The following is a 7,500-nucleotide window of genomic DNA, read 5'->3' on the forward strand; positions in this document are numbered from 1 at the left end:
CAGGCCAGATTTCCCTATCAGTTTGTATTAAGGGAGGCCAGGCCTCCCCTAGGAAATTAGCTTCTCATAGAAGTCAATGTAATGCATGCTTTTTCATGCCAATATGTGATTGGCCAGATCACTGAAAATGGGTGGGCAACGGAGGCCTGGCCTCACCATGCATTGTGTCCAGGGCTGAAAGATTGACATTTTGTTCGTCCAATCACATGCTACTGGTTCATTTGGAATCAATCCTTTCCTTTCCTAATCAACACAGAAGCCATTTTGAGAATTCGCCAGCCACTTCAGTCAAACAAACACTCGCCATAGTGGCTACGAGTGTCCTATCAACTTGTGCTTTTCAGGAAATTTAGAGAACACCCCTGGCTATCATCCGTGAAGTTTATAGCTCATATAGCCAAATACTTTTGCTTAAAACGACCTCGGAAATCGGCGAGATTCTGGCGCAATTTGAGATCTTGGGCTGGAGATAGATATGCGTTAACGTTAAACCCTTCACTCTAGGCATTTCTCCTTGAGTTGACAACATCTCTGAGACAGATTTCGAAAGCAAAAGCTGCTGCTGCTAATCGCTCATTGACATTTATCTCTGTAGTTTGGACATTTTTACAGTTGAAGTTTAGCTCATTGTTTTCCATCCAGTTAGCTGTGTGTGTTCGAGCAAGCCTAGATTAGCCAGGCAAAATGGATGTGAGAGAGGAAAATGTACATGGAACAGGTGCTTGTGGTGGTGGCTTGGGTCCGAATCCAGTGGAAGAGGAGGATGGAGTTCTGGGGATGGATGGCTGAGTTGGACACGTTCTGGATCCACACGACCTGTGAGTATTCTCACTACTTTGCTCTCAAGAAATTGCAGTACAATCTGAATTACTTTTTGGATGAACTGGGTGTCTACCAGTGTTACACCACTAGTTCTCAGTAGTAATAACACTCCATTTCATGTCTTAATTATCAGGCAGGCTCATAGACTTACAGCAATGTAATTTCTTCAGGAAGGCACAAGGCTAAGCTCTGCACAATGAATTGCATCAGCAAGAACTTTCTGACTGTAGCTTACACTCCAAATAGTATGCCTTTGGCCAGCACAAAGACAGATAAGAGAACAGGGAACATTCCATCGCGAGTGAAGTGAGCAAGCGGAAAAAAATGGCCTCCTCAATTCTGGAAGTCACCAGCCTCCACTGATATATATATATATATATATATATATATATATATATATATATATATATATATATATATATATATATATATATATATATATATATATATATATATATATATATATATATATATATATATATATATATATATATATATATATGTATATGTATATATACAAACCCCGTTTCCATATGAGTTGGGAAATTGTGTTAGACGTAAATATAAACGGAATACAAAGATTTGCAAATCCTTTTCAATGTGTGTGTGTATATATATATATGTATATATATATATATATATATACATATATATATATATATATATATATATATATATATACATATATATATATACAAACCCCATTTCCATATCAGTTGGGAAATTGTGTTAGATGTAAATATAAACGGAATACAATGATTTGCAAATCCTTTTCAACCCATATTCAATTGAATGCACTACAAAGACAAGATATTTGATGTTCAAACGCATACTTTTTTTTTTTTTTTTGCAAATAATTAATTTAGAATTTCATGGCTGCAACATGTGCCAAATTAGTTGGGAAAGGGCATGTTCACCACTGACATCACATGGACAAAGATAAGACCTTCTGGAGCAAAGTTCGGTTGTCAGATGAAACAAAAATGGAGCTGTTTGGCCACAATACCCAGCAATATGTTAGGAGGAGAAAAGGTGAGGCCTTTAATCCCAGGAACACCAATTCCTACCATCAAGCATGGTGGTGGTAGTATTATGCTCTGGGCCTGTTTTGCTGCCAATGGAACTGGTGCTTTACAGAGAGTAAATGCTACAATGAAAAATGAGGATTACCTCCAAATTTTTCAGGACAACCTAAAATCATCAGCCCGGAGGTTGGGTCTTGGGCGCAGTTGGGTGTTCCAACAGGACAATGACCCCAAACACACGTCAAAAGTGGTAAAGGAATGGCTAAATCAGGCTAGAATGAAGGTTTTACAATGGCTTTCCCAAAGTCTTGACTTAAACGTGTGGACAATGCTGAAGAAACAAGTCCATGTCAGAAAACCAACACATTTAGCTGAACTGCACCAATTTTGTCAAGAGGAGTGGTCAAAAATTCAAGCAGAAGCTTGCCAGAAGCTTGTGGATGGCTACCAAAAGTGCCTTATTGCAGTAAAACTTGCCAAGGGACATGTAACCAAATCTTTACATTGCTGTATGTATACTTTTGACCCAGCAGATTTGCTCACATTTTCAGTAGACCCATAATAAATTCATAAAAGAAGCAAAGTTCATGAATGTTTTTTGTGAAACAACAAGTATGTGCTCCAATCACTCTATCACAAAAAAATAAGAGTTGTAGAAATGATTGGAAACTCAAGACAGCCATGACATTATGTTCTTTACAAGTGTATGTACACTTTTGATCGCGACTGTATGTATGTGTATGTATATGTGTATATGTTTATATGTAAATATGTATGTATATATGTGTGTATATAAACGTGTATATATATTTGTATATATACGTGTATATATATATATATATATATATATATATATATATATATATATATATATATATATATATATATAAACACATATGTGTATATATGTATGTATATATTATATATATATATGTATATATATATATATATATATATATATATATATATATATATATATATATATATAAATGTATATCTATATATATTTAAGTTAAAGTACCAATGATTGTCACATATGTGTGTATATATGTAATATATATATATTATATGCAGTGTTGGGTTAGTTACTGAAATACGAGTAACTAGTTACAGTTACTAGTTACTTTATTTCAAAAGTAACTCAGTTACTTACACCAAAAAGTAATGCGTTACTGTGAAAAGTAACTATTTAATTACTTATTTATTTTGTAAGGCTCCCATTAATGCCCTTTAAGCCTTCATTTCAGTACTGTTATTGCACGGGAGAATAATACAATCTGTTGATTAACTTGACATGCATTTGCATCACTGAACTTTGCTAAGCAATGTGGTCTACATACAACACACAAAGACAAAGATATGTTTCAAAGGGCCAATTTATTTTGGGCCATAACAAATGGACAAAACTATTTTAACTAGCTGCAACATAACATACATAAGCAGGGGCGTCACTAGCTTTTAAGGACAGGGGGGGGGCTTAGCCCCCAGGAGATGCACAGGATGCGAGCGAACGTAGCGCACGAGCACAACACTTCACAAACGGCTAACAAAGACTTAGAAATTAATCATTGTTATTATTATTATTTCAGTGGGTTTATTTTCAATCTGTGTTGAGTACAACAACAAACATGGGTTTGCACAGAGACATTTTGTTTACAGCATCAACAAGAAACAATTACTTGCATGATCCTCCAAGATACACTGAAACACAATGAAAGTCATGGCATTAGCCTTTATGTTATTCATTCACAACATAGAGGCTAATGCCACAACTTTCGCTCACAATACAATAATTGTTTGTTCCCAAATATTTTGAAGTTGCACAGATTACATTTTGGGCACATATGTGATTAAATTGGTTGTAAATTCAAGCCCTGGAAGTATTACTTAATTACTTGAATTAAATTAATAACTGGATCGGGATAATTTGGCTTATATATAATATTTATATATATATATATACATATATATATATATATTATGGCAAGCCGTTAAGGAAATTAAATATATATGGAAGTCTGAATAGAAATGAGAAATGTTTATATATACTGTAAATAAGAAAGACTTAGAGTCTGTCTGCTGATCTGAAAAAGAGCCAAAGCTGTCAAAGAGCTGAGGGACCATCTTCAAAGTGCAATGCTGAAACAAATAATGCAAATAATAAAATGTAACTTCCAGGGCTTGAGATTAACGTAGTCCCGTCGTCCCGGGGACGGTAAAAAAAATGTACTGGACGAAATTAAATGCTCCCCGGGACGATGGCTTTTAACCATTTTTTTTCTTTTTCTTTTTCTTTATTTATTCATTTTACATTTTATATTAAATGTCTTGGTTTTTCCACCCTCTGAAAAGCCTATGAAATGTTTAACAAGCCATCCTATAATAATACAACAGCTATTAATGTAAAAATACAATAAAACAAATATATTTAATTATGTTTTTTTCATTATTTTAACAATAGGCTAATGTATATTACTTTATATAGATTCTACAAGAAACACAAAACTTAAAAAATTAATTATTTACAATTGCAGACACAAGGTTCTTGTTCTGCAGTGCTGTGTGCTAATGTGCTTCGTACACCTGCAGGACCGCAAGCAAGGTCGCAGAGAAAATGCGGACTGGATTTTGATTGATGTGGGAATTTTCTATATGAACAAGTCCAAGGACTGCGAGCAAGGTCGCAGAAAAAATGCGGACTGGATTTTGAGTGATGTGGGCATTTTCTATATGAACAAGTGGAATGGATTGGATACCGACGCACTAAAGGGGCTCTCTACCTTACACTATGAAGTGAGGGGAAACTGAGTGAATAATGACAGGTTATATGATTATTTATTCAAACACATATTCGGGCCACTTTATAATGAATATGTCGGCATGTATTTGTAAAAAAAACAAAAACACACACACACATACACACAACAGCGCCTCTTGTGACACAGGAAGAATCAGAAGGACGACACCGCAGCTCTCCAATAAAACACTCAGATTTTCTCAGTTTCTAGCCGATACTATATAAAAAATAACGTAAAATGAACGCAGTAACACATGTGGTAATGGTAGCTGAGTTACTGAACATGAAAAAATAACGCGTTAGACTACTATTTACCGCCAAAAATAACGGCGTTACAGTAATGCGTTACAGTAATGCGTTAGTCCCAACACTGATTATATGTGTATATACATATATATATATACATATGTATTTGTATGAATGTGTATATACATATATACATATATATATAAATACCTTTCTGACAATATGAGATGTTTAGGTTTGTCTCGTATTAAAGATAGAAGTACTATAAAAAGAATTGAGCATACTTTTAGGCATCAAAATCCATGATTTTTAAGGTCAAACATGCTAACGTGCTAACGTTTATTAATGCCAGCATTTCAATGTTTGCATGCTCACAAAAAGTTAGAATACTTCCAAGATGGCGCTACGTATCAAAATCCATGATTTGAAGGTTTCATCCATCCATTTTCTACCGCTTGTCCTTTTTCAGGGCGGCAGGGGGCCTGGAGCCTATCCCAAAACGTTAGCATCCTTCACAGCTGGCGCCAAGAATGAAAATGTCAACGGTTTAAATGAGTAAAGTGACTCACATTGTACAAACTGACATTTGATCAAAAAGCCTTCAAAACGTCTGAATAATTAAAAAAAAAAAGTTTGCTACTTTTGCTTAGCGCTGAAGTTAAGAAATTTAAACAAAAAAAGTAAAAAAAATTCTACAAATATTTGTATTCCCTTTTCAACAAATGGACTTACTCCTTTTTGGCTTTGGGGGAAGTCCATGGACATTTTAAGATGAACATGAAGAAAAAACCCTCGTAGGGAAAAAGATAAACAGACAGAACATTAAAATCCTGTCAAAAATGTGCCTTTGACCCCTGAGGGTAAACTTGTTTCATTCTTGAAAATGAAGAATGGATTTGGAATGGGATTGGATGGTTGGCTTTAGCAAGCTCATGCACATACACACACACACACACACACATTCAACATAGTAATAATAAAAGTCTTGAAACATTGTCAACATAACCAGACTTCTCTTTCTTGCCTAATAATTGCTTTTATAAAGCCAACACTAGTAATAATAATAATAATGATAAATGCTGTTTGTCTGGTATTCATGCACCATTTATTCCCAGTAAACATTTGACATGACTACAATAAGAAGTATTTACTCACTGTTGGTCAAATACTTAACTAAATAAAGTAACTAAGTTAGTGTTAAGTGAAATACTTAGTAAATCAAGTAACTAAATAAGTGTTGGGTGAAATACTTAGTAAATAAAGTAACTAAATAAGTGTTAGGAGAAATACTTAGTAAATAAAGTAACTAAATAAGTGTTAGGGCCGCACTGACGAAAAACACATGATTGAATGAGAAAAAAGTTGCAGGACAAAAGTCGTACTTTGAGAGACAACATGAGGAACTTAGGAAGTTGTAATTGTAATTATGAACATGGAGGGAAAATAATTACATTAATAAGAAAGTGTCATAACAATTTTAATATAAGAATCCAAGATGAAGACAACATTGAATGTCCCTAACATGCATATTCAAGTCTGGCAATTAAAAAAAAAAGTACAGTTCACCTTTAAACCTTCACAAAATGTTTTTCTTAAGTGTATGAATGCACTCCATTCTAAATGTTTTTATAATCATATATATGTATATGTATGTGTGTATATATATATATATATATATATATATATATATATATATATATATATATATATATATATATATATATATATATATATATATATATATATATATATATATACAGAACTGTCTCAGAAAATTAGAATATTGTGATAAAGTTCTTTATTTTCTATAATGCAATTAAAAAAACAAAAATGTCATACATTCTGGATTCATTACACATCAACTGAAATATTGCAAGCCTTTTAGTATTTTAATTTTATCTGATTATGGCATACAGCTTAAGAAAACTCAAAAATCGTATCTCAAAAAATCTGAATATTGTCTCAGACCAAGTAAAAAATAAAGATTTATAACAGCAAAACAAAATCAAACATTTGAAAATGTCAATTAATACACTCAGTACTTGGTTGGGAATCCTTTTGCACGGATTACTGCATCAATGCGGCGTGGCATGGAGGCAATCAGCCTGTGGCATTGCTGAGGTGTTATGGATGCCAGGATGCTTTAATAGCGGCCTTTAGCTCATTTGCATTATTGGGTCTGGTGTCTTTCAGCTTCTTCTTCACAATACCCCACACATTCTCTATGGGGTTCAGGTCAGGGGAGTTGGCAGGCCAATCGAGGACAGTAATGCCATGGTCAGCACACCAGTTACTGGTGGTTTTGGCACTATGGGCAGGTGCCAGATCATGTTGGAAAATGAAATCATCATCTCCATAGAGCTTTTCAACAGATGGAAGTAGTGCTGTAAAATCTCTTGGTACACAGCTGCATTGACTCTGGACTTGATGAAACACAGTGGACCAACACCAGCAACTGACATGGCTCCCCAAACCATTGCTGACTGTGGGAACTTCATACTGGATTTCAAGCAACTTGGATTTTGCTCCTCTCCAGCCTTCCTCCAGACTCTAGCGCCTTGACTTCCAAATTAAATACAAAACTTGCTTTCATCTGAAAACAGGACTCTG

The sequence above is a fragment of the Entelurus aequoreus genome, linkage group LG06, assembly GCF_033978785.1.
Source record: "Entelurus aequoreus isolate RoL-2023_Sb linkage group LG06, RoL_Eaeq_v1.1, whole genome shotgun sequence".
In the NCBI taxonomy this organism is placed as follows: Eukaryota; Metazoa; Chordata; class Actinopteri; order Syngnathiformes; family Syngnathidae; genus Entelurus; species Entelurus aequoreus.